Here is a 27,395-nt window from a genome sequence, read left to right as displayed (position 1 = left end):
TACCGACGATCAACTTTATATGATCATTCCATTTTAAATCACTCCTAAAGCGTACTCCCAGATAATTTATGGAATTAACTGCTTCCAGTTGCAGATCTGCTATTTTGTAGCTAAATGATAAGGGATCTATCTTTCTATGTATTCGCAGCACATTACACTTGTCTACATTGAGATTCAATTGCCATTCCCTGCACCATGCGTCAATTCGCTGCAGATCCTCCTGCATTTCAGTACAATTTTCCATTGTTACAACCTCTCGATACACCAGAGCATCATCTGCAAAAAGCCTCAGTGAACTTCTGATGTCATCCACAAGGTCATTTATGTATATTGTGAATAGCAACGGTGGAGGGGGTAACGGGGAGACCTGTATCAGAGGAGGGTGACACGTATTGTAAGGAATCTACTGCAGAAAACTAACGGAAACACTGGAATAAGCCGTTATGGAAAGGACGACAACCGTTAATTCTCTGGATGGTGCTACGCCATTTGTAATTTCTGAATCGATCGTACGACACCATAAGCCACCAAAGCTTTCTTGAGATAGTTGTTGAATATTTTTGGGAGTTAATTAAATCCCGAACAGTGGTTTACGTAATTTCAGCGTTATCAGTGGTAACTGTGCTAATAGAAGCTTCCCTGTGACGAAACGACCCCTGCTCGCCATGTTTATGCAAAATCCAATCTAGCAAAACAGGGTCCAATAACTTCAGGAAAAAAACAAAGTTCATTATGGTTCAAATGGCTGTGAGCACTGTGGGACTTAACTTCTAAGGTCATCAGTCCCATAGAACGTAGAACTACTGAAACCTAACTAACCTAAGGACATCACACACATCCATGCCCGAGGCAGGATTCGAACCTGCGACCGTACCGGTCGCGTGGATCCAGACTGTAGCGCCTAGAACCGCTCGGCCACACCGGCCGGCAAGTTCATTATGATAATATGTAGCACCTGTCTGGCCCGATGTAATGTCAGTGGCATACACCACCCAATCAAGAATTTCCAACGGAGTCAGCTAAAAATTTCTGGTTCACTTGTCAAACTGAAAGGTGAACCTATATTTCCACGGAAATATATGCTAAACAACACAATTTACAACATAAACATAATCATCACGAATATAGGAAGAACATCGGTCAAAGATACGCTAAATGCAAATTGTCAATATTCACAACCCAAGCTGAACGGAGGATCCAATCCACAGCATGTCCTATCGCTGTTGTGTCTCAAGCGGTACTAGCCTCTAGACCAACAGGCCGCATAAACAAGCAGCTCTGCAGCACGTCCCCTAAAGAAATCTAGACGCAATTGCTAGCAGAAGCATCACATCTGGACCACAATCTCTAACACGTTTCTTAATCCGACACCTATAACATGAGCTGTTCTGCCAACGCCGGCCGGTGTGGCCGTGCTGTTTTAGGCGCTTCAATCTGAAACCACGCGACCGCTACGGTCGCAGGTTCGAATCCTGCCTCGGGCATGGATGTGTGTGATGTCCTTAGGTTAGTTAGGTTTAAGTAGTTCTGAGATCTTGGGGACTGATGACGTCAGATGTTAAGTCCCGTAGTGCTCAAAGCCATTTGAACCATTTTTTGTTCTGCCAACAGTAAATGCAAATGCTGTCGGCATGTAGTTTTCGACAGCACACTGTATCGACAGCTCCTTTTATAACTAGACTGCTTCCAGCACAGAGCATCCGCAACACAAAAATGGCAGTGTCGCGATTTTGTTTACGTGAGCCTTCGAACATCATTATATGTACGAATACTGACAAGGATTTTCGCTACAGTCCACTTTCATCGTTCCTGTGTGGCCACTCCCGTGCTTCATTTGCCATGCAAGCACTTCCTGGGAACGCTGGAACTACGTGTAATAAAATCGCATCTTACGGGTTCAATGACATGAAGGTGCTATACGTAAGACCGACAGTAGCGTGCGCTTCCATGGTGCTTTCGCTTGCGCCGCGCTAGCATACACAGGTACCTCGGGTCCGCTCCGTCGCAGCCTAAACAAGTCGCGAACTAGTGTCTTCTTTGTCTGTTTTCTTTGTGTCTTTTCGTTAAAAGGTCCACCGTCATCGCGGCGTCTTGATATAGAGTTTTGTGTAGCGTTTTGCATTTAGTATTAGGATGTTTCGACTGCTAAATAAGCTTCACCATGGGAAAAAGGTTACGAGGAAATGCGCCCCTAGCCTCGCGGGATTAGCCGAGCGGTCTAGGGCGCTGCAGTCGTGGACTGTGCAGCTGGTTCCGGCGGAGGTTCGAGTCCTCCCTCGGGCATGGGTGTGTTGTTTGTCCTTAGGATAATTTAAGTTTAGTAGTGTGTAAGCTTAGGGACTGATGACCTTAGCAGTTAAGTCCTATAAGAATTCACACACATTTGAACATTTTTTTAAGTGCGCCCTATAGTTTCAGTTCGACAAGTCTACCAGATATGTTCTGCCAAGTTCCATGGGAATCAACGATTGGATCGTCGATGCCATTGGAATTAGTCTGATCAAGTACATACAGCATACTTCGATACGTATCAATACGTTTTTTTTGTCAAATTGTTAAATCCTGTGCTCCTGGATAAAATCCTGCTGAAATCTGGAGGGATTGCAGAATTCAGACATAGTGACCCTTCGGTCGGTGAAGTCACTATTTCTGATGCGGGTACTGAGTAAAAGAATGTACGTGTTTTTAACTCGCCATTAGAAGTAGAAAATAGCAGTCTCAAAGACTTTTTATCTATGTGTGGTGATACTAAACAAATTCGGAATGAACGGTGGTCCCTACAGCACAAATTTGCAGTGCTGTAGTGATGTACGAGCAGTGGAAATGCATATGAAGACCGCGCGGTATGAGGTGCCATGTCACGGATTGCGCGGCCGCCACCTCCTGAGCTTCGAGTCCTCCCTAGGGCATACGTTGTTTAAGCAGTGTGTAAGTCCAGGGACCGATGACCTCAGCAGTTTGGTCCCTTAGGAATTCACCCACATTTGACACTTGCAAATGAACTCCCTCTCACGTAATCGTTGGTTCTAAAGTGGTTCAAATGGCTCTAAGCACTATGGGACTTAATATCTGAGGTCATCAGTTCCCTAGACTTAGAACTACTTAAACCTAACTAAATTAAGAACATCACACACATCCATGCCCCAGGCAGGATTCGAACCTGCGACCGTGGAAGCATCGCGGTTTCGGACTGAAGCGCCTAGAACCATTCGGCCACAGCGGCCGGCAATTGTTAGTGTTTATAAGGCTCATGTCATGTATAGAGGCCATGTAGGGACCTGTTTCATTTGCAACGAATGTGGGCACACGCGCCAAGACTTTCCGAGGAAAGCTTTTGTACTAAAAAATTCTTTGCAACAGCGAAAGAAGCTCACGTTAGCCGATTTAGTTACTCCAAAACAGATGACGGAAGCAGTAGAACTGAAGCCTGATGGCAACATACAAGATAGTACGGCAGGGATCCGACGGAGCTTCCTCCATTGCCACAGAAAGTAGTACCGGTATAGGGGGATTCACTAACTAACATTATCAGAAGATTACCCAGAGATCTTACTCCTGATGACAACTGTGCAATTATGGCCGATTTTACTAAACACGAAGTTTTAGAGCCAATCTGTAAATCCCCTGCTCGTAAAACGCCAGGACCAGACGAGCTGCCAAAGGAACTTTATCATAAATTTTGGTACATCAAAGGGTCAACTTTTACTGCGATTTTAAATGAGATAATAAAAAGAGCTGAGGTAGCCAGAGATTTTAAAGAAGGGGAAATAGTTTTGTGCCTAAGAACAGGGGACAGCAAAGCATCGACAATTTAAGCCCAATTATTTTACGGAATTTTTGCTATAAAACATTTGCCAGAGAAATCAACAGTAGACTGTCTCCGCCAATCCGCCAAGTCGTCAACAGACATCAGTCCTGCTTCACTGGCCGAACAGTCATGATGATTTCAGAATACAGACACATCATTTCAGTAGCCTCGGTAATTAATATCAGATGTGCATTACTCTTTATAGATTTCCATAAGGCCTTTGATCTTGTCAGCTACCGACGTATGGAGCACATTACGGAAGAAATTGGTTTTGAGGAGAGTGTTATCAGGGTCGTCCGCATTATGGTCACGGGACTAACAGCACGAATCAACATCAATGTACAGCTGCCGAGGATCATCAACATTAAGAGAGGCTTTCCACAAGGCAGTCCTCTCTCCATGATGTTGTTTGTACTGTCGTTGGAGCCACTGTTCGGGAGAATAAATAATAAATTATCTGACATAACAATGAGAGGGGTATCAATCCTCGTGAGAACTTACTGACGATGAGGGATTGCTCATTCGTCGAGACGCTGAAATAGAAATACTGAAAGGGTAACTAGATAAATAAAAGCGCTGCTTCAGGAGAGACCATCAACATCGGGAAATGTAAATTAATGAAAATTATAAGTTTTGATGACTTAGCCATGTCATGGGCCCAAACCGTAGCACATCACAAAACTCTGGGAATCATAATCGATAGGTTTCCATTGAAAATGGCGACAGGGAACTGGAGTGCGACCATCAACACAATGCATGGCACCATTTTAGAAGCTAGCTAGAGATCAGTGAATATAATTCAAGCAGTAAGAATTGTTATCACCTATCGTTACTCGACGACATACTACGTGGCCTACATCTTCCCCATATCAAAGTTACAAGCGAACAAGACAACGCAGCTTGCACATGGATATGTATATTTTCAAACTAACATTTGCTACTGTCACCAAACAACGATTTCAGGGGGACTTGAATTAATTGATGTAAACAGGAAATCTGATGCATTGTATCTGAAAAAATCAACAGACTAATAAATGAGAAATACATCACAGCTAACCTTTTCAGTGTACTTATACCTGAAAGTATACACCCTCCGGTTAAAGTCCAAAATATCGATTTTCACCTAACGCACGTCCGTATATTCCATCCTGAGATTAGTTACTTAGGGGATTGTACCATGATAACAGCCTCTTTAAGTACAATGAAAATAATACGGAATAGGCAAAAGACTGACAAGCCTAACAACATCACCAGTAGGCACGCAAAAGCCAAGTGGACAACGGCTTGAAACAAGCTGAACCTGAAGATCCATACATCTTAAGTAATATCGGCTTGATACCGAGTGGTCAACGAACTCATACCGACCGATGAGAAACTCTATCGCAACGGTGTCAGTGACAGACAAATGACTTGGGTGTAAGTTGACTGACTCCATGCTCCACAGAATCACCTGCAGAGGACACGTGCAAAACCGGAAGTGGGTGAGAAAAAAAACCCGCTCTCCTAACCAGAAGTTCAGAAACGACTTACATGCCGAGGATACTACCCTTCCACGATTCTGCCTGGCAACAAAACATAATATGCGCTTGTTAGGAAATTACGTGAAATGTATTATCAACAAAAAAGGAGAAGAGAACCTGACAAGTTTTCAATTTTACATGGAAATTGGTACATGGAGAGCCACACAAATGTGTCACGAGGAGGAACTCCTCAGCAACATGCTCGCTGAGATCTTCAAAAAGCAGGGCATTGGTTAAAAAACAATAGTAGTAATAACGATAATAAAATCCAAGCTTTTCTTTCTCCCAAAAAAGGGAGTTATCTTCTTTATATAAGTTGAACACTTTAGTCTATTCATCTAGAAAGCGCAAGTTAGATTACATTCCTTCTATTAGCTGACTTATTGAATAACAATGCCATAAAGAACGAGAGACAGATTCCGTTTCTTTCAAATAAAGAAGTGCTCAAATTTCCACTGTTGGTGAGATTATAGCAACACGAGGGAATTACTTTCTTTGACTTATTAGTTTCATTTCTGGAGAAGTTATTATTACTTTTCTCTTACACATAATTAAAAAAATCATGGAACATTCAAACAAACAAAATTTAATGGCAGTGAAGCAAACGATAACGGAGAAATTCTGTTAGAATCACAGGGATGTACGTTACAGCAGCGTAGCAAGGTCTAGAATTTCATTGACACCTATCGTCTTTGATCACCTGTGAATCACGCTGTTAAATTTCTTACGCGGACAATCTACAAAAACAGTAGTGTACAAACAAACAAAATTTAATGGCAAGGAAGCAAACGATACCGGAGAAATTCTGTTAGAATCACAGGGATGTACGTTACAGCAGCGTAGCGAGGTCTAGAATTTCATTGACACCTATCATCTTTGATCACCTGTGAATCACGCTGTTAAATTTCTTACGCGGACAATCTACAAAAACAGTCGTGTAATAAATACATAATGCTTATTCTCTATACCAGTAAACCACCGATCCGAGTTCGAGTCTAGGTGGAACCTGACGCTGAGTTTTGTTAATTGCAGTCCACACGTGAATGGGGAACGCTCCAAATGCTTATGCTTTTGCTTCTAGGATTAATAACGGGACGTAACGGGTTCAACTGCGAGAAGACGACCTCAGCTGTTTCTCCCAGCAGGAAAGACATCTCACCGTTTTGGGTGCTGCATGCGCATGCATTTAACAAACTTGCATGCGATGTACTAGTTCCTGGGAAACTAATAGAATCGTTGTACGTGCCAGTCTTTACGTATAGATATAAGTAGGCGAACACGGCTTAATCCTGCCACGTAGATTGATTTCCATAAGACGCACCTGAGAGTCTCATGGGCCGGTGGCCCGACATACAGTTTGTCCTGTTGCATGGCTTACTTTTAGAGACAAATTGTTAATTGCAGTCCAGACGTGAATGGGCAACGCTGCAAATGCTTATGCTTTTGCTACTAGGATTAATAACGTAACGTAAGGGGTTCAACTGCGAGAAGACGCCCTCAGCTGTTTCTCCCAGCAGGAAAGACATCTCACCCTTTTGTGTGCTGCATGCGCATGCATTTAACAAACTTGCATGCGATGTACTAGTTCCTGGGAAACTAATAGAATCGTTGTACGTGCCAGTCTTTACGTATAGATATAAGTAACCGAAGACGGCTTAATCCTGGCACGTAGATTGCTTTCCACAAGACGCACCTGAGAGTCTGATGGGCCGGTGGCCCGACATGCAGTTTGTCCTGGTGCATGGCTTACTTTCAGAGACTCGCCAGTTTATCGTAGTGCTTGGTTGTCGCGAAAGTGAAAAGTAGGGCCTGTCCGGGATTTGAACCCGGGACCTCCTGCACCCAAAGCAGGAATCATACCCCTAGACCAACAGGCCGCACATGGAAGCAGGTCTGCACCCCGCCACCTACTGAGGTCTTGCCGCACTTGCTAGTTGCAGCATCCGATCTGGACCATATTCTCAAACAGGTTTCTTAATCCGGCACCTACAACATGCGCTGTGCTGAACACCAGTGTATGTGAATGCTGAAACAGCTGCTTGAGTTGTGTGACAGAATTTCGACCGTGTGAAGTGCAAATGTTATCGTGTCACGCACTATCCGCCCACTACGTAGCGTTCTGTGTCAGCACGCAGTTTTCGACGGTACTCTGTGTCCATAGCTGTTTTCATAGCTAGGCTGCTTCCAGCACAAAGCATCCACCATACGAAAGTGGCTGTTCCGCGATTTTGATTACCTGAGCCTTCGACATCACTTCATGTACGAATACTGGCAAGAATTCTCGCTACATTCGAAGGTGCTCCTTCCACTTCCAGCCTACTTGGTTGGTTCATTTGCCACGCAAACACTTCCTGAGGACGCTACATGTAATAACATCGCATCTTATCTGCTTAATTACATGATGCTACTGAATTGAAGACCGCTACAGGCATCCGGTTCCATGGTGTAATGGTTAGCACTCTGGACTTTGAATCCAGCGATCCGAGTTCGAGTCTCGGTGGAACCTGACGCTGTGTTTTGCGATCGTTTCTAGAAATGAGTACGAGCCGGTAGTTGGAATTGTATATGCAGAATTTTAGCTACGATCATGTAATGCAAATTGTTAATTGCAGTCCACACGTGAATGGGCAACGCTGCAAATGCTTATGCTTTTGCTACTAGGATTAATAACGGGACGTAAGGGATTCAACTGCGAGAAGACGACCTCAGCTGTTTCTCCCAGCAGGAAAGACATCTCACCCTTTTGTGTGCTGCATGCGCATGCATTTAACAAACTTGCATGCGATGTACTAGTTCCTGGGAAACTAATAGAATCATTGTACGTGCCAGTCTTTACGTATAGATATAAGTAAGCGAAGACGGCTTAATCCTGGCACGTAGATTGCTTTCCACAAGACGCACCTGAGAGTCTGATAGGCCGGTGGCCCGACATGCAGATTGTTTTGTTGCATGGCTTACTTTCAGAGACTCGCCAGTTTATCGTAGTGCTTGGTTGTCGCGAAAGTGAAAAGTAGGGCCTGTACGGGATTTGAACCCGAGACCTCCTACACCCAAAGCAGGAATCATACCCCTAGACCAACAGGCCGCACATGGAAGCAGGTCTGCACCCCGCCACCTACAGGTTCCACCGAGACTCGAACTCGGATCGCTGGATTCAAAGTCCAGCCTTGCTATGAAAACAGCTATGGACACAGGATACCGTCGAAAACTGCGTGCTGACACAGAACGCTACGTAGTGGGCGGATAGTGCGTGACACGATAACATTTGCACTTCACACGGTCGAAATTCTGTCACACAACTCAAGCAGCTGTTTCAGCATTCACATACACTGGTGTTCAGCACAGCGCATGTTGTAGGTGCCGGATTAAGAAACCTGTTTGAGAATATGGTCCAGATCGGATGCTGCAACTAGCAAGTGCGGCAAGACCTCAGTAGGTGGCGGGGTGCAGACCTGCTTCCATGTGCGGCCTGTTGGTCTAGGGGTATGATTCCTGCTTTGGGTGCAGGAGGTCCCGAGTTCAAATCCCGGACAGGCCCTACTTTTCACTTTCGCGACAACCAAGCACTACGATAAACTGGCGAGTCTCTGAAAGTAAGCCATGCAACAAACCAATCTGCATGTCGGGCCACCGGCCTATCAGACTCTCAGGTGCGTCTTGTGGAAAGCAATCTACGTGCCAGGATTAAGCCGTCTTCGCTTACTTATATCTATACGTAAAGACTGGCACGTACAATGATTCTATTAGTTTCCCAGGAACTAGTACATCGCATGCAAGTTTGTTAAATGCATGCGCATGCAGCACACAAAAGGGTGAGATGTCTTTCCTGCTGGGAGAAACAGCTGAGGTCGTCTTCTCGCAGTTGAATCCCTTACGTCCCGTTATTAATCCTAGTAGCAAAAGCATAAGCATTTCGTGCTTCAGGTTGGATCCCTGAAAGTGTTATTATATATACGAGTGCGTTACCGTGTCGTATCGTTATAGTTTTTGCACCGCCTACTGCGTTGGTATATCTTCTATTTCGGCGTTGGTGTTTTGGTAGTTATTACCCCAGGATAGCTGGGAAGTTTTTGGTGTGCGTAGTCCTCTCGTGCCGGGTCCCTGACCATGTCAGGAGGACCCGCGTCCGCTATGGGGAAACTCGCGGAGCAGTCTTCGCGAACCTCCGACTCTTGCACCGCCGCCCTTCGGGGAGAACCGCGTCGGAAACACCGCTCGGCCACGGCCTCCCGTCGCGCACAATGCTCCGCCCACCTCGCAACGGGCGAAGGATCGCTTGAATCGCGCCAACCGTTACAAATCGCCTGTGGACACCACCGGCACTGAAACCGATCATCATGAAGACTGTCCACCGTCGCGTGTCAGGGTCCGTTCATCCGCGTCGTCGTCCGACGATTCACCTGACCGCCTAGTCATTGATCTTTCTCGTAGTGAGGCGGCGAACACGTCGGCTCTGTCTGACCACCACCCAGCTGTACCTGCACCTCTTTCTACGCCATCCTGCCACCGTGGCGAGTCTTCTGGACACCCTGACCCAGTCGGAAAGTCCTCTGGCCGTCGCCCCAGACGCCCCTCCGCCCACGCGGGCTGTGGTGCCAGCGGATCGTGTTCCGATACCCCCCTGCCGGGGGACGCCGCACCGGATGGTCCTGTGGATGAGGAAATGACTCATGCTCCCGACCCTCTTTCTCAAGAGATCCCGTCAAGCCCTCTGAAGAAAGAGAGGATACCCCCCATTGTGGTATATAATGTCACTAATTACACGAAACTGAACACTGAGCTCCAGCGGCTCATTGTCGGCCAATTGAGAGCTGTTTACCAAAAAGATTATGTGAAATACCTGCTTGACAGTAGGGACGACTATCTTACCATTCTCGACTTCGTAAAATCAAAGGCGATGCCTTACTTTACCCACCAGACGTCGGGTAATCGCCGCACCAAAATCGTCATCAAGGACTTGCCACCAGAGGTTACGGCAGAGGAGGTCAAGGAGGAACTGCTTCGACTCGATTTCGAAGATCCTTTGGTCCACCAGTATAGCAAGAGGAATCCTGAGACCAGGGCATTGATCCCCTGCCCTACCCACGTCGTCTCCCTTTCCCGGAGGGAGGACATAGAGCGGATTTACCAAATCCGGTATCTTCTGTACACGAAAGTCCGGATTGAATCGTACGAGGGCCGGAACGGGCCAGCCATCTGTCGCAAATGCCAACGTTTACGACATACTGGGAATTACTGCTCCCTGCCGTTGCGGTGTGTTAAGTGTGCTGGCCCACATTTAGTGGAAAACTGCACACTCCCTGCTTTGGAGAAACCTACCTGTGCCAGATGTTTGGGAACAACGCACGATCCCCACCATATGGCATCCTGGAGGGGGTGCCCTGTTTACCAGAAGGCACTGAAGTCTTCTCGACCACCCAAAAAGAAACCAAGAACAAATCGACCTCCCTCACCGCTACGGGACATGACCAACTACCCTGTTTTGCGGGGTCAGCCTGGTGCACTGTCCTCAGCAGCCACTCTGGTACCAGCCACTCAGGCACCAGATGGTTTGGTGGCTCCTGTGCCCCTTCCTGCCCAGACTCCCACGATATCCTTTGCTGCTGCAGCCCGGTCTCCTCCTCATTGTCTGTCTTCCGTGACAGCCCCCACTGCTCACCAACTACAGGAGCCAGCTGCAGCTCCCTCCAGTTCATCTGTGGCTCTGTCTCAGCCCTCTGCCCCTACCCCCACTCTGCCTACTACTACACCTGCTCCTGCGCGCCGTAGGGGCAAGCAGACCACCCAGGACCCTGCCCCAGTGGTGGAGACTGATGCGTCCTTTCGGGCGGACATGCGTGAAATCCTCCAGGTCATCTCCTTTTTCACGAAACCCCACATCAGGGCTGTTATTCGTGACACTGCACAAAAAATCCGTCAGTCGGAGGACGGGCTCTCCAAGGTCATCGCCCTAGTGGAGGGGCTTAGTCAAATATTGTTGTAATGGCGAATGGACCTCCACACCACCACCAGCCCCCTCGGGATCTTGTCACTTGCATTTTTAATGCCAATGGCATAAAACGTATGAAGACGGAATTGAACACCTTCCTCCATGACTATCGTGTGGATGTTTTACTGGTCACAGAAACACACCTCAAACCGGCAGACGATTTCCGCCTTCGCAATATGGTGTGTTACCGCTCTGACCGCCTCGACCGCCGTGGTGGAGGCACAGCTGTATTCCTCAACAAAGCTCTTGTCCATACCCAAGAGATTCTCCAGCCAATGGAACACATAGAGGCCACAGCAGTTACCATCTCCACACGCCTTGGTGCCATTACCTTTGCAGCAGCGTATTTGAGCCCAAACAAGCCACTGCTGGAAGCAGACCTCCGCACATTGACATCCTTTGACAGGCTTATCATTGGGGCAGATCTCAATGCCAAGCACCCAGCTTGGCATTCTCGCGTGTCTAACCCCAAAGGTCGGCTCCTCCTTGACCTGGAGGATACTTTGGCACTATCAGTCTATGGCCCCCACGAACCTACCCATATCCCAGTCCGTACTAACTGCCAGCCAGACGTTCTGGATGTAGCCATCTTCAAAAACATCACTGCTCAGTTTTCGCTGGAAGTTATCCACGAACTGGCCTCTGACCATGAGCCAGTACTCTTGCACCTCACCAATGCTGCCCTTTCATTTGATGCTCGTTCCACTGCGACCCTCACCAATTGGGACAAGTTTACCAGGGTACTTAATAACAACACTCGACACGACCTCGATTTGACGACACCGGCCAATATAGTCCGTGCTGTGGATTACCTTACCGCCAAAATACGGAAAGCTGTGAAACTCTCCACCTCCACTGCACCTCGAAATTTAACACCCCTGGACGACTTGCCCCCTCTGTTACGAGAGCTGAAGGTGCAAAAGAACCGCTGCCGCCGGAGGTGGAAGCAGTTTCGTGACCCCCAGGACAAACGCCAAATGAAACGCCTCCAACGCGAATTCAGCCACCGGCTCGCCGAATGGAGGTCTGAACAGTGGGAGGACAGGATGTCCACTTTCCTACTCCACCAAAAATCTGACTGGGCTGTCATTCGCACCCTGCGGCGTTCTAAGCCAGCGACTGCCCACCCTATTCGCACAGCAGCGGGCTTGTCATATGATACCCTGCAAATTGTGGAAACGCTGGCAGATGCGTTTGAGGCCCAAAACCGCCCTCTGGTCCAGGACCTTTCTCCAAACGAACTACAGGAAGAACATGAAGTCCTGACAGCTGTTGCTGCTTTCCGCAACCGCCCACCCCAATCTGCTCCCCGTCTTACGTCCATGGCAGAAATTCAGCGCATCCTTCGACGGAAACGTGGCCGGTCGGCCCCTGGATTGGACGGAATTTTAAATGAACATCTTTGCCACCTTCCCCGCACACCACTCATCTTGTTCACCAAGATTTTAAACTGTTGTCTCACATCTGGCCTTTTCCCCCCTCAGTGGAAACAAGCCAAGCTGATTGCGATCCCCAAGAGGTTCAAAGATCCTACAGTCCCCACCAACAACAGGCCCATCAGCCTCCTAAACACTATGGCGAAGGTCCTTGAATCTGTGATCCTTCACCGACTTTCCCAACCTCTTGCAGCAGCTGGGACGATCCGTCCTGAACAGTTTGGATTCACTTCGCACCTCTCTGCTGAACTTCAGGTCCTACGGATCACTGAACACATCAGCAAAGGCTTCAACACTGCCAAGTCGACAGCTGCCGTTTTTCTGGACTTGCAAAACGCCTACGATAAGTTCTGGCAAGACAACCTCGTACACAAGATGCTGACACAGACCCCTATACCGGATATTTATGTCAAGATCGTGGATGACTTCCTCCGTGGTAGGACTTTCCTAGTGGCTCAACGGGGAATGCGTTCTGGCATTCGCCAGTTGTCGGCAGGCACTCCGCAAGGATCGGTGCTATCTCCCATCCTATTTAATATCTATGTCAATGATATGCCGGTCATCCCCGAGTGCCACCTTGCACAATACGCTGACGACACAGCGCTATACACCACTGGCCGCATTACTGACGCCGTCGTCGCCCGCCTCCAGCGACAGGTGGACGCCACTATCACCTGGTGCCGGACAAACAAAATAGCTCTCAATGCCGCCAAAACTACGGCAGTTTACTTCACGAAACGGCGCCCAGTCCTCCGCCGCAATATCTCGATTGCAGGTGTGCAGGTGCCCTGGTCCCCGACAACCACCTATCTCGGGGTCCAGATGGACCACAAGTTGCTCTTCCACTGTCATGCGGAGTATGTCACCATCAAAGGGCAAAAGCTAACCAGGGCTCTGTACCCGCTCTTTCGCAGTAGGGAACTTAACCTGCATACCAAGCTCCGCATTTACCGAACAGTTATCCTGCCTGCCCTCACGTATGGATCTGCTGCATGGGCCACGATTAGTGTCACCAGGATGCGGACATTGCAACGCCTGCAGAACAAGGTGCTCAGGTGGAGCCTGCACGCCCCGCCACTCACGACAATTGTCACTCTCCACGAGGAAGCGGATATCGTCCCCCTAAAGACGACCATACGCAACAACGCGCGGCGGCTCTATGAGAAAGTGGATGCCTTGCGGGACACTGTCCATGGGTTACGCCACGTTGGGACCACACTTCCACGCCGCTGGCATCGACATCCGGTTCCCCTAACCATCCTAGAGGAAACGGATTCCGACCATGGCTAACGATAGGTCTGGCACGCCCACCACGGACGCATCCTTTGGCGGGACTAGCCCCCATTCTACGTCCAATACTTGCCAATCATACCTGCCCATGTTAGGCTAAATTTTTCTGCCTGACTCATGTAGTAAAATCACCGTCAGAGGGTGGTACGGGACTACAAGTCCCACCGCCACACCTCCAAAGTGAATTGCAGTGACGCAGTCACTGCCCTGTGGAAATTTACTGTCTCACCAACACAGTTAGACCGCAATAGACCGGTGATGCTGTATTGTAACATATCACAAAAAAAAAAAAAAAAAAAAAAAAAAAAACATAAGCATTTGCAGCGTTGCCCATTCACGTGAGCTTACTTTCAGAGACTCGCCAGTTTATCGTAGTGCTTGGTTGTCGCGAAAGTGAAAAGTAGGGCCTGTCCGGGATTTGAACCCGGGACCTCCTGCACCCAAAGCAGGAATCATACCCCTAGACCAACAGGCCGCACATGGAAGCAGGTCTGCACCCCGCCACCTACTGAGGTCTTGCCGCACTTGCTAGTTGCAGCATCCGATCTGGACCATATTCTCAAACAGGTTTCTTAATCCGGCACCTACAACATGCGCTGTGCTGAACACCAGTGTATGTGAATGCTGAAACAGCTGCTTGAGTTGTGTGACAGAATTTCGACCGTGTGAAGTGCAAATGTTATCGTGTCACGCACTATCCGCCCACTACGTAGCGTTCTGTGTCAGCACGCAGTTTTCGACGGTACTCTGTGTCCATAGCTGTTTTCATAGCTAGGCTGCTTCCAGCACAAAGCATCCACCATACGAAAGTGGCTGTTCCGCGATTTTGATTACCTGAGCCTTCGACATCACTTCATGTACGAATACTGGCAAGAATTCTCGCTACATTCGAAGGTGCTCCTTCCACTTCCAGCCTACTTGGTTGGTTCATTTGCCACGCAAACACTTCCTGAGGACGCTACATGTAATAACATCGCATCTTATCTGCTTAATTACATGATGCTACTGAATTGAAGACCGCTGCAGGCATTCGGTTCCATGGTGTAATGGTTAGCACTCTGGACTTTGAATCCAGCGATCCGAGTTCGAGTCTCGGTGGAACCTGACGCTGTGTTTTGCGATCGTTTCTAGAAATGAGTACGAGCCGGTAGTTGGAATTGTATATGCAGAATTTTAGCTACGATCATGTAATGCAAATTGTTAATTGCAGTCCACACGTGAATGGGCAACGCTGCAAATGCTTATGCTTTTGCTACTAGGATTAATAACGGGACGTAAGGGATTCAACTGCGAGAAGACGACCTCAGCTGTTTCTCCCAGCAGGAAAGACATCTCACCCTTTTGTGTGCTGCATGCGCATGCATTTAACAAACTTGCATGCGATGTACTAGTTCCTGGGAAACTAATAGAATCGTTGTACGTGCCAGTCTTTACGTATAGATATAAGTAAGCGAAGACGGCTTAATCCTGGCACGTAGATTGCTTTCCACAAGACGCACCTGAGAGTCTGATGGGCCGGTGGCCCGACATGCAGTTTGTCCTGTTGCATGGCTTACTTTCAGAGACTCGCCAGTTTATCGTAGTGCTTGGTTGTCGCGAAAGTGAAAAGTAGGGCCTGTCCGGGATTTGAACCCGGGACCTCCTGCACCCAAAGCAGGAATCATACCCCTAGACCAACAGGCCGCACATGGAAGCAGGTCTGCACCCCGCCACCTACTGAGGTCTTGCCGCACTTGCTAGTTGCAGCATCCGATCTGGACCATATTCTCAAACAGGTTTCTTAATCCGGCACCTACAACATGCGCTGTGCTGAACACCAGTGTATGTGAATGCTGAAACAGCTGCTTGAGTTGTGTGACAGAATTTCGACCGTGTGAAGTGCAAATGTTATCGTGTCACGCACTATCCGCCCACTACGTAGCGTTCTGTGTCAGCACGCAGTTTTCGACGGTACTCTGTGTCCATAGCTGTTTTCATAGCTAGGCTGCTTCCAGCACAAAGCATCCACCATACGAAAGTGGCTGTTCCGCGATTTTGATTACCTGAGCCTTCGACATCACTTCATGTACGAATACTGGCAAGAATTCTCGCTACATTCGAAGGTGCTCCTTCCACTTCCAGCCTACTTGGTTGGTTCATTTGCCACGCAAACACTTCCTGAGGACGCTACATGTAATAACATCGCATCTTATCTGCTTAATTACATGATGCTACTGAATTTAAGACCGCTACAGGCATCCGGTTCCATGGTGTAATGGTTAGCACTCTGGACTTTGAATCCAGCGATCCGAGTTCGAGTCTCGGTGGAACCTGACGCTGTGTTTTGCGATCGTTTCTAGAAATGAGTACGAGCCGGTAGTTGGAATTGTATATGCAGAATTTTAGCTACGATCATGTAATGCAAATTGTTAATTGCAGTCCACACGTGAATGGGCAACGCTGCAAATGCTTATGCTTTTGCTACTAGGATTAATAACGGGACGTAAGGGATTCAACTGCGAGAAGACGACCTCAGCTGTTTCTCCCAGCAGGAAAGACATCTCACCCTTTTGTGTGCTGCATGCGCATGCATTTAACAAACTTGCATGCGATGTACTAGTTCCTGGGAAACTAATAGAATCGTTGTACGTGCCAGTCTTTACGTATAGATATAAGTAAGCGAAGACGGCTTAATCCTGGCACGTAGATTGCTTTCCACAAGACGCACCTGAGAGTCTGATGGGCCGGTGGCCCGACATGCAGTTTGTCCTGTTGCATGGCTTACTTTCAGAGACTCGCCAGTTTATCGTAGTGCTTGGTTGTCGCGAAAGTGAAAAGTAGGGCCTGTCCGGGATTTGAACCCGGGACCTCCTGCACCCAAAGCAGGAATCATACCCCTAGACCAACAGGCCGCACATGGAAGCAGGTCTGCACCCCGCCACCTACTGAGGTCTTGCCGCACTTGCTAGTTGCAGCATCCGATCTGGACCATATTCTCAAACAGGTTTCTTAATCCGGCACCTACAACATGCGCTGTGCTGAACACCAGTGTATGTGAATGCTGAAACAGCTGCTTGAGTTGTGTGACAGAATTTCGACCGTGTGAAGTGCAAATGTTATCGTGTCACGCACTATCCGCCCACTACGTAGCGTTCTGTGTCAGCACGCAGTTTTCGACGGTACTCTGTGTCCATAGCTGTTTTCATAGCTAGGCTGCTTCCAGCACAAAGCATCCACCATACGAAAGTGGCTGTTCCGCGATTTTGATTACCTGAGCCTTCCACATCACTTCATGTACGAATACTGGCAAGAATTCTCGCTACATTCGAAGGTGCTCCTTCCACTTCCAGCCTACTTGGTTGGTTCATTTGCCACGCAAACACTTCCAGAGGACGCTACATGTAATAACATCGCATCTTATCTGCTTAATTACATGATGCTACTGAATTGAAGACCGCTGCAGGCATCCGGTTCCATGGTGTAATGGTTAGCACTCTGGACTTTGAATCCAGCGATCCGAGTTCGAGTCTCGGTGGAACCTGACGCTGTGTTTTGCGATCGTTTCTAGAAATGAGTACGAGCCGGTAGTTGGAATTGTATATGCAGAATTTTAGCTACGATCATGTAATGCAAATTGTTAATTGCAGTCCACACGTGAATGGGCAACGCTGCAAATGCTTATGCTTTTGCTACTAGGATTAATAACGGGACGTAAGGGATTCAACTGCGAGAAGACGACCTCAGCTGTTTCTCCCAGCAGGAAAGACATCTCACCCTTTTGTGTGCTGCATGCGCATGCATTTAACAAACTTGCATGCGATGTACTAGTTCCTGGGAAACTAATAGAATCGTTGTACGTGCCAGTCTTTACGTATAGATATAAGTAAGCGAAGACGGCTTAATCCTGGCACGTAGATTGCTTTCCACAAGACGCACCTGAGAGTCTGATGGGCCGGTGGCCCGACATGCAGTTTGTCCTGTTGCATGGCTTACTTTCAGAGACTCGCCAGTTTATCGTAGTGCTTGGTTGTCGCGAAAGTGAAAAGTAGGGCCTGTCCGGGATTTGAACCCGGGACCTCCTGCACCCAAAGCAGGAATCATACCCCTAGACCAACAGGCCGCACATGGAAGCAGGTCTGCACCCCGCCACCTACTGAGGTCTTGCCGCACTTGCTAGTTGCAGCATCCGATCTGGACCATATTCTCAAACAGGTTTCTTAATCCGGCACCTACAACATGCGCTGTGCTGAACACCAGTGTATGTGAATGCTGAAACAGCTGCTTGAGTTGTGTGACAGAATTTCGACCGTGTGAAGTGCAAATGTTATCGTGTCACGCACTATCCGCCCACTACGTAGCGTTCTGTGTCAGCACGCAGTTTTCGACGGTACTCTGTGTCCATAGCTGTTTTCATAGCTAGGCTGCTTCCAGCACAAAGCATCCACCATACGAAAGTGGCTGTTCCGCGATTTTGATTACCTGAGCCTTCCACATCACTTCATGTACGAATACTGGCAAGAATTCTCGCTACATTCGAAGGTGCTCCTTCCACTTCCAGCCTACTTGGTTGGTTCATTTGCCACGCAAACACTTCCAGAGGACGCTACATGTAATAACATCGCATCTTATCTGCTTAATTACATGATGCTACTGAATTTAAGACCGCTGCAGGCATCCGGTTCCATGGTGTAATGGTTAGCACTCTGGACTTTGAATCCAGCGATCCGAGTTCGAGTCTCGGTGGAACCTGACGCTGTGTTTTGCGATCGTTTCTAGAAATGAGTACGAGCCGGTAGTTGGAATTGTATATGCAGAATTTTAGCTACGATCATGTAATGCAAATTGTTAATTGCAGTCCACACGTGAATGGGCAACGCTGCAAATGCTTATGCTTTTGCTACTAGGATTAATAACGGGACGTAAGGGATTCAACTGCGAGAAGACGACCTCAGCTGTTTCTCCCAGCAGGAAAGACATCTCACCCTTTTGTGTGCTGCATGCGCATGCATTTAACAAACTTGCATGCGATGTACTAGTTCCTGGGAAACTAATAGAATCGTTGTACGTGCCAGTCTTTACGTATAGATATAAGTAAGCGAAGACGGCTTAATCCTGGCACGTAGATTGCTTTCCACAAGACGCACCTGAGAGTCTGATGGGCCGGTGGCCCGACATGCAGTTTGTCCTGTTGCATGGCTTACTTTCAGAGACTCGCCAGTTTATCGTAGTGCTTGGTTGTCGCGAAAGTGAAAAGTAGGGCCTGTCCGGGATTTGAACCCGGGACCTCCTGCACCCAAAGCAGGAATCATACCCCTAGACCAACAGGCCGCACATGGAAGCAGGTCTGCACCCCGCCACCTACTGAGGTCTTGCCGCACTTGCTAGTTGCAGCATCCGATCTGGACCATATTCTCAAACAGGTTTCTTAATCCGGCACCTACAACATGCGCTGTGCTGAACACCAGTGTATGTGAATGCTGAAACAGCTGCTTGAGTTGTGTGACAGAATTTCGACCGTGTGAAGTGCAAATGTTATCGTGTCACGCACTATCCGCCCACTACGTAGCGTTCTGTGTCAGCACGCAGTTTTCGACGGTACTCTGTGTCCATAGCTGTTTTCATAGCTAGGCTGCTTCCAGCACAAAGCATCCACCATACGAAAGTGGCTGTTCCGCGATTTTGATTACCTGAGCCTTCGACATCACTTCATGTACGAATACTGGCAAGAATTCTCGCTACATTCGAAGGTGCTCCTTCCACTTCCAGCCTACTTGGTTGGTTCATTTGCCACGCAAACACTTCCTGAGGACGCTACATGTAATAACATCGCATCTTATCTGCTTAATTACATGATGCTACTGAATTGAAGACCGCTACAGGCATCCGGTTCCATGGTGTAATGGTTAGCACTCTGGACTTTGAATCCAGCGATCCGAGTTCGAGTCTCGGTGGAACCTGACGCTGTGTTTTGCGATCGTTTCTAGAAATGAGTACGAGCCGGTAGTTGGAATTGTATATGCAGAATTTTAGCTACGATCATGTAATGCAAATTGTTAATTGCAGTCCACACGTGAATGGGCAACGCTGCAAATGCTTATGCTTTTGCTACTAGGATTAATAACGGGACGTAAGGGATTCAACTGCGAGAAGACGACCTCAGCTGTTTCTCCCAGCAGGAAAGACATCTCACCCTTTTGTGTGCTGCATGCGCATGCATTTAACAAACTTGCATGCGATGTACTAGTTCCTGGGAAACTAATAGAATCGTTGTACGTGCCAGTCTTTACGTATAGATATAAGTAAGCGAAGACGGCTTAATCCTGGCACGTAGATTGCTTTCCACAAGACGCACCTGAGAGTCTGATGGGCCGGTGGCCCGACATGCAGTTTGTCCTGTTGCATGGCTTACTTTCAGAGACTCGCCAGTTTATCGTAGTGCTTGGTTGTCGCGAAAGTGAAAAGTAGGGCCTGTCCGGGATTTGAACCCGGGACCTCCTGCACCCAAAGCAGGAATCATACCCCTAGACCAACAGGCCGCACATGGAAGCAGGTCTGCACCCCGCCACCTACTGAGGTCTTGCCGCACTTGCTAGTTGCAGCATCCGATCTGGACCATATTCTCAAACAGGTTTCTTAATCCGGCACCTACAACATGCGCTGTGCTGAACACCAGTGTATGTGAATGCTGAAACAGCTGCTTGAGTTGTGTGACAGAATTTCGACCGTGTGAAGTGCAAATGTTATCGTGTCACGCACTATCCGCCCACTACGTAGCGTTCTGTGTCAGCACGCAGTTTTCGACGGTACTCTGTGTCCATAGCTGTTTTCATAGCTAGGCTGCTTCCAGCACAAAGCATCCACCATACGAAAGTGGCTGTTCCGCGATTTTGATTACCTGAGCCTTCCACATCACTTCATGTACGAATACTGGCAAGAATTCTCGCTACATTCGAAGGTGCTCCTTCCACTTCCAGCCTACTTGGTTGGTTCATTTGCCACGCAAACACTTCCAGAGGACGCTACATGTAATAACATCGCATCTTATCTGCTTAATTACATGATGCTACTGAATTGAAGACCGCTGCAGGCATCCGGTTCCATGGTGTAATGGTTAGCACTCTGGACTTTGAATCCAGCGATCCGAGTTCGAGTCTCGGTGGAACCTGACGCTGTGTTTTGCGATCGTTTCTAGAAATGAGTACGAGCCGGTAGTTGGAATTGTATATGCAGAATTTTAGCTACGATCATGTAATGCAAATTGTTAATTGCAGTCCACACGTGAATGGGCAACGCTGCAAATGCTTATGCTTTTGCTACTAGGATTAATAACGGGACGTAAGGGATTCAACTGCGAGAAGACGACCTCAGCTGTTTCTCCCAGCAGGAAAGACATCTCACCCTTTTGTGTGCTGCATGCGCATGCATTTAACAAACTTGCATGCGATGTACTAGTTCCTGGGAAACTAATAGAATCGTTGTACGTGCCAGTCTTTACGTATAGATATAAGTAAGCGAAGACGGCTTAATCCTGGCACGTAGATTGCTTTCCACAAGACGCACCTGAGAGTCTGATGGGCCGGTGGCCCGACATGCAGTTTGTCCTGTTGCATGGCTTACTTTCAGAGACTCGCCAGTTTATCGTAGTGCTTGGTTGTCGCGAAAGTGAAAAGTAGGGCCTGTCCGGGATTTGAACCCGGGACCTCCTGCACCCAAAGCAGGAATCATACCCCTAGACCAACAGGCCGCACATGGAAGCAGGTCTGCACCCCGCCACCTACTGAGGTCTTGCCGCACTTGCTAGTTGCAGCATCCGATCTGGACCATATTCTCAAACAGGTTTCTTAATCCGGCACCTACAACATGCGCTGTGCTGAACACCAGTGTATGTGAATGCTGAAACAGCTGCTTGAGTTGTGTGACAGAATTTCGACCGTGTGAAGTGCAAATGTTATCGTGTCACGCACTATCCGCCCACTACGTAGCGTTCTGTGTCAGCACGCAGTTTTCGACGGTACTCTGTGTCCATAGCTGTTTTCATAGCTAGGCTGCTTCCAGCACAAAGCATCCACCATACGAAAGTGGCTGTTCCGCGATTTTGATTACCTGAGCCTTCGACATCACTTCATGTACGAATACTGGCAAGAATTCTCGCTACATTCGAAGGTGCTCCTTCCACTTCCAGCCTACTTGGTTGGTTCATTTGCCACGCAAACACTTCCTGAGGACGCTACATGTAATAACATCGCATCTTATCTGCTTAATTACATGATGCTACTGAATTTAAGACCGCTACAGGCATCCGGTTCCATGGTGTAATGGTTAGCACTCTGGACTTTGAATCCAGCGATCCGAGTTCGAGTCTCGGTGGAACCTGACGCTGTGTTTTGCGATCGTTTCTATAAATGAGTACGAGCCGGTAGTTGGAATTGTATATGCAGAATTTTAGCTACGATCATGTAATGCAAATTGTTAATTGCAGTCCACACGTGAATGGGCAACGCTGCAAATGCTTATGCTTTTGCTACTAGGATTAATAACGGGACGTAAGGGATTCAACTGCGAGAAGACGACCTCAGCTGTTTCTCCCAGCAGGAAAGACATCTCACCCTTTTGTGTGCTGCATGCGCATGCATTTAACAAACTTGCATGCGATGTACTAGTTCCTGGGAAACTAATAGAATCGTTGTACGTGCCAGTCTTTACGTATAGATATAAGTAAGCGAAGACGGCTTAATCCTGGCACGTAGATTGCTTTCCACAAGACGCACCTGAGAGTCTGATGGGCCGGTGGCCCGACATGCAGTTTGTCCTGTTGCATGGCTTACTTTCAGAGACTCGCCAGTTTATCGTAGTGCTTGGTTGTCGCGAAAGTGAAAAGTAGGGCCTGTCCGGGATTTGAACCCGGGACCTCCTGCACCCAAAGCAGGAATCATACCCCTAGACCAACAGGCCGCACATGGAAGCAGGTCTGCACCCCGCCACCTACTGAGGTCTTGCCGCACTTGCTAGTTGCAGCATCCGATCTGGACCATATTCTCAAACAGGTTTCTTAATCCGGCACCTACAACATGCGCTGTGCTGAACACCAGTGTATGTGAATGCTGAAACAGCTGCTTGAGTTGTGTGACAGAATTTCGACCGTGTGAAGTGCAAATGTTATCGTGTCACGCACTATCCGCCCACTACGTAGCGTTCTGTGTCAGCACGCAGTTTTCGACGGTACTCTGTGTCCATAGCTGTTTTCATAGCTAGGCTGCTTCCAGCACAAAGCATCCACCATACGAAAGTGGCTGTTCCGCGATTTTGATTACCTGAGCCTTCCACATCACTTCATGTACGAATACTGGCAAGAATTCTCGCTACATTCGAAGGTGCTCCTTCCACTTCCAGCCTACTTGGTTGGTTCATTTGCCACGCAAACACTTCCAGAGGACGCTACATGTAATAACATCGCATCTTATCTGCTTAATTACATGATGCTACTGAATTGAAGACCGCTGCAGGCATCCGGTTCCATGGTGTAATGGTTAGCACTCTGGACTTTGAATCCAGCGATCCGAGTTCGAGTCTCGGTGGAACCTGACGCTGTGTTTTGCGATCGTTTCTAGAAATGAGTACGAGCCGGTAGTTGGAATTGTATATGCAGAATTTTAGCTACGATCATGTAATGCAAATTGTTAATTGCAGTCCACACGTGAATGGGCAACGCTGCAAATGCTTATGCTTTTGCTACTAGGATTAATAACGGGACGTAAGGGATTCAACTGCGAGAAGACGACCTCAGCTGTTTCTCCCAGCAGGAAAGACATCTCACCCTTTTGTGTGCTGCATGCGCATGCATTTAACAAACTTGCATGCGATGTACTAGTTCCTGGGAAACTAATAGAATCGTTGTACGTGCCAGTCTTTACGTATAGATATAAGTAAGCGAAGACGGCTTAATCCTGGCACGTAGATTGCTTTCCACAAGACGCACCTGAGAGTCTGATGGGCCGGTGGCCCGACATGCAGTTTGTCCTGTTGCATGGCTTACTTTCAGAGACTCGCCAGTTTATCGTAGTGCTTGGTTGTCGCGAAAGTGAAAAGTAGGGCCTGTCCGGGATTTGAACCCGGGACCTCCTGCACCCAAAGCAGGAATCATACCCCTAGACCAACAGGCCGCACATGGAAGCAGGTCTGCACCCCGCCACCTACTGAGGTCTTGCCGCACTTGCTAGTTGCAGCATCCGATCTGGACCATATTCTCAAACAGGTTTCTTAATCCGGCACCTACAACATGCGCTGTGCTGAACACCAGTGTATGTGAATGCTGAAACAGCTGCTTGAGTTGTGTGACAGAATTTCGACCGTGTGAAGTGCAAATGTTATCGTGTCACGCACTATCCGCCCACTACGTAGCGTTCTGTGTCAGCACGCAGTTTTCGACGGTACTCTGTGTCCATAGCTGTTTTCATAGCTAGGCTGCTTCCAGCACAAAGCATCCACCATACGAAAGTGGCTGTTCCGCGATTTTGATTACCTGAGCCTTCGACATCACTTCATGTACGAATACTGGCAAGAATTCTCGCTACATTCGAAGGTGCTCCTTCCACTTCCAGCCTACTTGGTTGGTTCATTTGCCACGCAAACACTTCCTGAGGACGCTACATGTAATAACATCGCATCTTATCTGCTTAATTACATGATGCTACTGAATTTAAGACCGCTACAGGCATCCGGTTCCATGGTGTAATGGTTAGCACTCTGGACTTTGAATCCAGCGATCCGAGTTCGAGTCTCGGTGGAACCTGACGCTGTGTTTTGCGATCGTTTCTAGAAATGAGTACGAGCCGGTAGTTGGAATTGTATATGCAGAATTTTAGCTACGATCATGTAATGCAAATTGTTAATTGCAGTCCACACGTGAATGGGCAACGCTGCAAATGCTTATGCTTTTGCTACTAGGATTAATAACGGGACGTAAGGGATTCAACTGCGAGAAGACGACCTCAGCTGTTTCTCCCAGCAGGAAAGACATCTCACCCTTTTGTGTGCTGCATGCGCATGCATTTAACAAACTTGCATGCGATGTACTAGTTCCTGGGAAACTAATAGAATCGTTGTACGTGCCAGTCTTTACGTATAGATATAAGTAAGCGAAGACGGCTTAATCCTGGCACGTAGATTGCTTTCCACAAGACGCACCTGAGAGTCTGATGGGCCGGTGGCCCGACATGCAGTTTGTCCTGTTGCATGGCTTACTTTCAGAGACTCGCCAGTTTATCGTAGTGCTTGGTTGTCGCGAAAGTGAAAAGTAGGGCCTGTCCGGGATTTGAACCCGGGACCTCCTGCACCCAAAGCAGGAATCATACCCCTAGACCAACAGGCCGCACATGGAAGCAGGTCTGCACCCCGCCACCTACTGAGGTCTTGCCGCACTTGCTAGTTGCAGCATCCGATCTGGACCATATTCTCAAACAGGTTTCTTAATCCGGCACCTACAACATGCGCTGTGCTGAACACCAGTGTATGTGAATGCTGAAACAGCTGCTTGAGTTGTGTGACAGAATTTCGACCGTGTGAAGTGCAAATGTTATCGTGTCACGCACTATCCGCCCACTACGTAGCGTTCTGTGTCAGCACGCAGTTTTCGACGGTACTCTGTGTCCATAGCTGTTTTCATAGCTAGGCTGCTTCCAGCACAAAGCATCCACCATACGAAAGTGGCTGTTCCGCGATTTTGATTACCTGAGCCTTCCACATCACTTCATGTACGAATACTGGCAAGAATTCTCGCTACATTCGAAGGTGCTCCTTCCACTTCCAGCCTACTTGGTTGGTTCATTTGCCACGCAAACACTTCCAGAGGACGCTACATGTAATAACATCGCATCTTATCTGCTTAATTACATGATGCTACTGAATTGAAGACCGCTGCAGGCATCCGGTTCCATGGTGTAATGGTTAGCACTCTGGACTTTGAATCCAGCGATCCGAGTTCGAGTCTCGGTGGAACCTGACGCTGTGTTTTGCGATCGTTTCTAGAAATGAGTACGAGCCGGTAGTTGGAATTGTATATGCAGAATTTTAGCTACGATCATGTAATGCAAATTGTTAATTGCAGTCCACACGTGAATGGGCAACGCTGCAAATGCTTATGCTTTTGCTACTAGGATTAATAACGGGACGTAAGGGATTCAACTGCGAGAAGACGACCTCAGCTGTTTCTCCCAGCAGGAAAGACATCTCACCCTTTTGTGTGCTGCATGCGCATGCATTTAACAAACTTGCATGCGATGTACTAGTTCCTGGGAAACTAATAGAATCGTTGTACGTGCCAGTCTTTACGTATAGATATAAGTAAGCGAAGACGGCTTAATCCTGGCACGTAGATTGCTTTCCACAAGACGCACCTGAGAGTCTGATGGGCCGGTGGCCCGACATGCAGTTTGTCCTGTTGCATGGCTTACTTTCAGAGACTCGCCAGTTTATCGTAGTGCTTGGTTGTCGCGAAAGTGAAAAGTAGGGCCTGTCCGGGATTTGAACCCGGGACCTCCTGCACCCAAAGCAGGAATCATACCCCTAGACCAACAGGCCGCACATGGAAGCAGGTCTGCACCCCGCCACCTACTGAGGTCTTGCCGCACTTGCTAGTTGCAGCATCCGATCTGGACCATATTCTCAAACAGGTTTCTTAATCCGGCACCTACAACATGCGCTGTGCTGAACACCAGTGTATGTGAATGCTGAAACAGCTGCTTGAGTTGTGTGACAGAATTTCGACCGTGTGAAGTGCAAATGTTATCGTGTCACGCACTATCCGCCCACTACGTAGCGTTCTGTGTCAGCACGCAGTTTTCGACGGTACTCTGTGTCCATAGCTGTTTTCATAGCTAGGCTGCTTCCAGCACAAAGCATCCACCATACGAAAGTGGCTGTTCCGCGATTTTGATTACCTGAGCCTTCGACATCACTTCATGTACGAATACTGGCAAGAATTCTCGCTACATTCGAAGGTGCTCCTTCCACTTCCAGCCTACTTGGTTGGTTCATTTGCCACGCAAACACTTCCTGAGGACGCTACATGTAATAACATCGCATCTTATCTGCTTAATTACATGATGCTACTGAATTTAAGACCGCTACAGGCATCCGGTTCCATGGTGTAATGGTTAGCACTCTGGACTTTGAATCCAGCGATCCGAGTTCGAGTCTCGGTGGAACCTGACGCTGTGTTTTGCGATCGTTTCTATAAATGAGTACGAGCCGGTAGTTGGAATTGTATATGCAGAATTTTAGCTACGATCATGTAATGCAAATTGTTAATTGCAGTCCACACGTGAATGGGCAACGCTGCAAATGCTTATGCTTTTGCTACTAGGATTAATAACGGG

The 27,395-nt window shown here is 48.0% G+C and overlaps 26 non-coding genes across 26 annotated transcripts; 13 read left to right on the top strand and 13 right to left on the bottom strand.

The window, feature by feature from the left end:
* Nucleotides 1-7,133: 7,133 nt before the first annotated feature.
* On the bottom strand, nucleotides 7,134-7,205 carry Trnap-ugg (transfer RNA proline (anticodon UGG)). The gene has a single exon. It is a non-coding gene; the product is annotated as a tRNA-Pro (tRNA).
* Nucleotides 7,206-7,762: 557 nt separating this feature from the next.
* On the top strand, nucleotides 7,763-7,834 carry Trnaq-uug (transfer RNA glutamine (anticodon UUG)). Its single transcript has one exon. It is a non-coding gene; the product is annotated as a tRNA-Gln (tRNA).
* A 507-nt stretch (nucleotides 7,835-8,341) lies between these two features.
* Nucleotides 8,342-8,413, bottom strand: Trnap-ugg (transfer RNA proline (anticodon UGG)). Its single transcript has one exon. It is a non-coding gene; the product is annotated as a tRNA-Pro (tRNA).
* Nucleotides 8,414-8,794: 381 nt separating this feature from the next.
* Nucleotides 8,795-8,866, top strand: Trnap-ugg (transfer RNA proline (anticodon UGG)). Its single transcript has one exon. It is a non-coding gene; the product is annotated as a tRNA-Pro (tRNA).
* A 5,580-nt stretch (nucleotides 8,867-14,446) lies between these two features.
* Trnap-ugg (transfer RNA proline (anticodon UGG)) lies at nucleotides 14,447-14,518 on the bottom strand. The gene has a single exon. It is a non-coding gene; the product is annotated as a tRNA-Pro (tRNA).
* A 557-nt stretch (nucleotides 14,519-15,075) lies between these two features.
* On the top strand, nucleotides 15,076-15,147 carry Trnaq-uug (transfer RNA glutamine (anticodon UUG)). Its single transcript has one exon. It is a non-coding gene; the product is annotated as a tRNA-Gln (tRNA).
* Nucleotides 15,148-15,654: 507 nt separating this feature from the next.
* Nucleotides 15,655-15,726, bottom strand: Trnap-ugg (transfer RNA proline (anticodon UGG)). Its single transcript has one exon. It is a non-coding gene; the product is annotated as a tRNA-Pro (tRNA).
* Nucleotides 15,727-16,283: 557 nt separating this feature from the next.
* On the top strand, nucleotides 16,284-16,355 carry Trnaq-uug (transfer RNA glutamine (anticodon UUG)). Its single transcript has one exon. It is a non-coding gene; the product is annotated as a tRNA-Gln (tRNA).
* A 507-nt stretch (nucleotides 16,356-16,862) lies between these two features.
* Nucleotides 16,863-16,934, bottom strand: Trnap-ugg (transfer RNA proline (anticodon UGG)). Its single transcript has one exon. It is a non-coding gene; the product is annotated as a tRNA-Pro (tRNA).
* Nucleotides 16,935-17,491: 557 nt separating this feature from the next.
* On the top strand, nucleotides 17,492-17,563 carry Trnaq-uug (transfer RNA glutamine (anticodon UUG)). Its single transcript has one exon. It is a non-coding gene; the product is annotated as a tRNA-Gln (tRNA).
* A 507-nt stretch (nucleotides 17,564-18,070) lies between these two features.
* Trnap-ugg (transfer RNA proline (anticodon UGG)) lies at nucleotides 18,071-18,142 on the bottom strand. Its single transcript has one exon. It is a non-coding gene; the product is annotated as a tRNA-Pro (tRNA).
* Nucleotides 18,143-18,699: 557 nt separating this feature from the next.
* Nucleotides 18,700-18,771, top strand: Trnaq-uug (transfer RNA glutamine (anticodon UUG)). Its single transcript has one exon. It is a non-coding gene; the product is annotated as a tRNA-Gln (tRNA).
* Nucleotides 18,772-19,278: 507 nt separating this feature from the next.
* Nucleotides 19,279-19,350, bottom strand: Trnap-ugg (transfer RNA proline (anticodon UGG)). The gene has a single exon. It is a non-coding gene; the product is annotated as a tRNA-Pro (tRNA).
* A 557-nt stretch (nucleotides 19,351-19,907) lies between these two features.
* Trnaq-uug (transfer RNA glutamine (anticodon UUG)) lies at nucleotides 19,908-19,979 on the top strand. The gene has a single exon. It is a non-coding gene; the product is annotated as a tRNA-Gln (tRNA).
* A 507-nt stretch (nucleotides 19,980-20,486) lies between these two features.
* On the bottom strand, nucleotides 20,487-20,558 carry Trnap-ugg (transfer RNA proline (anticodon UGG)). Its single transcript has one exon. It is a non-coding gene; the product is annotated as a tRNA-Pro (tRNA).
* Nucleotides 20,559-21,115: 557 nt separating this feature from the next.
* On the top strand, nucleotides 21,116-21,187 carry Trnaq-uug (transfer RNA glutamine (anticodon UUG)). The gene has a single exon. It is a non-coding gene; the product is annotated as a tRNA-Gln (tRNA).
* A 507-nt stretch (nucleotides 21,188-21,694) lies between these two features.
* Nucleotides 21,695-21,766, bottom strand: Trnap-ugg (transfer RNA proline (anticodon UGG)). Its single transcript has one exon. It is a non-coding gene; the product is annotated as a tRNA-Pro (tRNA).
* Nucleotides 21,767-22,323: 557 nt separating this feature from the next.
* Trnaq-uug (transfer RNA glutamine (anticodon UUG)) lies at nucleotides 22,324-22,395 on the top strand. Its single transcript has one exon. It is a non-coding gene; the product is annotated as a tRNA-Gln (tRNA).
* A 507-nt stretch (nucleotides 22,396-22,902) lies between these two features.
* Nucleotides 22,903-22,974, bottom strand: Trnap-ugg (transfer RNA proline (anticodon UGG)). The gene has a single exon. It is a non-coding gene; the product is annotated as a tRNA-Pro (tRNA).
* A 557-nt stretch (nucleotides 22,975-23,531) lies between these two features.
* On the top strand, nucleotides 23,532-23,603 carry Trnaq-uug (transfer RNA glutamine (anticodon UUG)). The gene has a single exon. It is a non-coding gene; the product is annotated as a tRNA-Gln (tRNA).
* A 507-nt stretch (nucleotides 23,604-24,110) lies between these two features.
* Nucleotides 24,111-24,182, bottom strand: Trnap-ugg (transfer RNA proline (anticodon UGG)). Its single transcript has one exon. It is a non-coding gene; the product is annotated as a tRNA-Pro (tRNA).
* A 557-nt stretch (nucleotides 24,183-24,739) lies between these two features.
* Trnaq-uug (transfer RNA glutamine (anticodon UUG)) lies at nucleotides 24,740-24,811 on the top strand. Its single transcript has one exon. It is a non-coding gene; the product is annotated as a tRNA-Gln (tRNA).
* A 507-nt stretch (nucleotides 24,812-25,318) lies between these two features.
* On the bottom strand, nucleotides 25,319-25,390 carry Trnap-ugg (transfer RNA proline (anticodon UGG)). Its single transcript has one exon. It is a non-coding gene; the product is annotated as a tRNA-Pro (tRNA).
* Nucleotides 25,391-25,947: 557 nt separating this feature from the next.
* Trnaq-uug (transfer RNA glutamine (anticodon UUG)) lies at nucleotides 25,948-26,019 on the top strand. Its single transcript has one exon. It is a non-coding gene; the product is annotated as a tRNA-Gln (tRNA).
* A 507-nt stretch (nucleotides 26,020-26,526) lies between these two features.
* Nucleotides 26,527-26,598, bottom strand: Trnap-ugg (transfer RNA proline (anticodon UGG)). Its single transcript has one exon. It is a non-coding gene; the product is annotated as a tRNA-Pro (tRNA).
* Nucleotides 26,599-27,155: 557 nt separating this feature from the next.
* Nucleotides 27,156-27,227, top strand: Trnaq-uug (transfer RNA glutamine (anticodon UUG)). The gene has a single exon. It is a non-coding gene; the product is annotated as a tRNA-Gln (tRNA).
* The last annotated feature ends 168 nt before the right edge of the window (nucleotides 27,228-27,395 follow it).

Source organism: Schistocerca nitens, chromosome 2, assembly GCF_023898315.1.
Source record: "Schistocerca nitens isolate TAMUIC-IGC-003100 chromosome 2, iqSchNite1.1, whole genome shotgun sequence".
Taxonomy (NCBI): Eukaryota; Metazoa; Arthropoda; class Insecta; order Orthoptera; family Acrididae; genus Schistocerca; species Schistocerca nitens.
The sequence above is the reverse complement of the archived record's forward strand: the minus strand, read 5'-3'. Positions and strand labels throughout refer to the sequence as shown.